The 2909-nt window shown below is 40.5% G+C and overlaps 2 protein-coding genes across 2 annotated transcripts in view; one reads left to right on the top strand and one right to left on the bottom strand.

Moving 5' to 3' along the window:
• The window catches only part of Smc1a (structural maintenance of chromosomes 1A), a 46667-nt gene that overhangs the window by 42499 nt on the left and 1259 nt on the right, over window positions 1-2909 (bottom strand). The window lies entirely within an intron of this gene.
• Window positions 2118-2909, top strand: part of Ribc1 (RIB43A domain with coiled-coils 1) — a 14043-nt gene continuing 13251 nt past the window's right edge. The window contains exon 1 of the mRNA XM_031369431.1: window positions 2118-2206. The gene's annotated coding sequence lies outside the window, so the exon portion shown is untranslated. The remainder of the gene's footprint in view (window positions 2207-2909) is intronic.

Here is a 2909-nt window from a genome sequence, read left to right as displayed (position 1 = left end):
TTAAAATAATTAAAAAGTACAAACTTGGTATACTCCTGAGTCACATACTTGGAAAACTTTTTTGTACTTTTTGAAGTCACTTGATCCAGTCTCTTGATCAAACAAGGAGGAAAAGAAATTTACCAAGAAAACAAACTTGAGTAACAATGCCAGTACTAAGTTTTTGATTTTTTGACACAGTGTTCTGCTATGCAGCCCTGATCCTCATTATGCTGTCCAGGTTGGCCTGGAACTTGTAGCAATCTTCTTCCATCGGCCACACAAGCACTGAGATTATAGATATATGCCATTACAACTAGCAAGTACCAAGTTCTCAAACTTTTAAAATTTGTTATCAAGATTATACCACTGGTATACTATTTGTAACATATGCAGCTTCTTTCAAATATCAAATGTGTGTGTATGTGCAGGCCAGAGGTTGATGCTAAGTATCTTTTTTGATAACTGCCCACCTTCTTTTTTGAGACAGGATCTGTTGGCCTGGAAGCTCACCAACTGGGCTATATTGACTAATCAGCAAGCCCCAGGCATCCTCCTGTTTCTACCTCCCCAGTTCTGGGTTATGGGTATATACCACCACACCCAACTTTTTAAGTGAGTTCGAGAATCCGAACTCAGGTCTTCATGCTCATGTGACAACTACCTTACAGACAAAGCCATATCCTTAGCCTTCTTTTTTTGTCTGACAGCACCCTGGGCTCTTTAATACTTGCTAAAATATCAATGCATAATCAGCTACCTTCTTAAGAATGCTGCCTCACATGATTCATGCAAGTTTGTGAGTCAGGTTCACATTAATTACCCAATTTAGCTTATCCAAAAGTCTTAGGAAATAGGTATTTCCTATGCTTTAAAGAGGAAGAAACCTAGTCATTCCTTAAGTTAAAATTGTCAGTGAGTCCTTTACTTCAACTGACAGGATGACAAAACAGTCTCTGTGTATCATCAGGCTTCAAGCCCACTGTCCTTCATTCTGCTACTCGTTAAAAACTTTAAAAAATAAACCTTGGGGCTGGTGAGATTGCTCAATGGGTAAGAGCACTGACTGCTCTTTTGAAAGTCCTGAGTTCAGATCCCAGCAACCACATGGTGGTTCACAACCACCGTAACCTCTTCTGGTGCGTCTAAAGACAGCTAAGTGAATTATGCCAGAGCGAGTAGGGCCAGAGGGAGCGGGTCAGCAGAGGTTCAATTCCCAGCAGCCACACACATGATGGCTCACGGCCATCTGTACAGCTACAGTGTACTCATACACATAAAATAAATAAAATAAATCTTTAAAAAAAATTAAGAAAAAATAAACCTTATGGGGACTTGAGAATGTGCTTGCCAGGCATGCACAAGGCCTTCAGCTCAAACCCAGACTCTCAAGTAAACCAGGTGTGGAAAATCCAGCACTCTGAAGATAGAGGCAGGAAGATCAGAAGGTCATCCTTGAACTAGAGTTTGAAACCAGTCTGGGAGAGATAAGAGATCCTATCTTAAAAACAAACAAATGAACAACAAAAACCAAGATCTACTTGGTGCTCAATAAATGGCACATCTATCATTATTCAATCTGGAGTCAACTGTCCCTCCAGTTACAACAGAACTAGTAAATCACATAAATTGCAATTTAGTCTTGTAAGCACCAATTTCCAACCTTTAAGCTTCTCCCTTGATTTTCAAGGATCACACCTCACAACTACAAGCCTCTTTTACTATAGTCATTCAATGTTGGAAACATTCTTCTAATGCAAAATTGTGAAGTGCGAATTATATATGAATAAAACATCTCAAGGAATGGCATCTTGAGAATACTCATGCACTAGTGATGAAGATGAAAAAAATGTACCATAAATGTGTGACTGAAAATAAATTTACAAAGTGAGAATCAGAGATCAAGAAATGTTTCATAGCACCAAGCTTTGAAGGGTATGCAGAGGCAGAAAGCGGGTGTGGTAGAACATAGCTGTAAATCTAGCACTTGGGAAGTAGGGGCAAGAGGATTTAACAGTTTGAGGCCATAAGAAATTGTCTCCAAAAACAAACAAACAAACAAAAGGAGGGACAGTGGTGGCACACACCTTTAATCCCAGCACTAGGGAGGCAGAGGCAGGAGGATCTCTTGTGGGATAGAGGCCACCTTGGTCTACAGAGGAAATACCAGGACAGTCAAGAGTACAAAGAGAAGCCCGGTCTTGGGGGAAAAAAAAAGAATAGAGAGGTAAGAACCCAGGCCAAGGGCCTGTTCCAAACAGCTGGATTTAATTCTAACAACACTGAGAGACTGGATTTCAACAACTGGTACAACCAGGCGTTTTCTACAAGAGTCACAACAAAATCCTAAGATATTTAGTGGAAATCAAAGCATCAACCAACCCTCTAGGCCAGTGGTTCTTAAACCATAGTTGGGGAAGTAACCTGTCATTACCAGCCCCACCAGCATTCCAGGACTCTAACACGGTCTGAACACATTTTCGAAGGGCATTTCTGGGGAGCGAAGGTGCTGTCATTTAGTGGGTAGATGCCAGGAATACAGCTAAACATTCTACAATGCACAGGACCAACCCCACAGAGGAAGTGTGTGGCTGATGTGCCAGTGTTAGGAAAAATGCTCTAGACAGAGAACAAAACGCAAGCAAGAGTCCAGTGAAGGTATTCGCTATGAGCTACTTCAAGGCAAGGGTGGCCTAGCAGGCTAGAAAATGAGTAAACTAGAATATCATCTCTGAAGTGGAGGAATAGAACAAAGATTCATAATGAACATTTCTAGAGATTGGTGAGAGGAATTCACGAGCTATACGGCAAAACTAAGATATGAAATAGTAGGTTTAAGTATGAAAAAGTAGACTGACTTACTACCAAAGTCAATCTAACGTACCAACCTAACACCTTTTCAACACAACATTTATAACGATCTAAGTATT

This window comes from Mastomys coucha, chromosome X (genome assembly GCF_008632895.1).
Source record: "Mastomys coucha isolate ucsf_1 chromosome X, UCSF_Mcou_1, whole genome shotgun sequence".
Taxonomy (NCBI): Eukaryota; Metazoa; Chordata; class Mammalia; order Rodentia; family Muridae; genus Mastomys; species Mastomys coucha.
The sequence above is the reverse complement of the archived record's forward strand: the minus strand, read 5'-3'. Positions and strand labels throughout refer to the sequence as shown.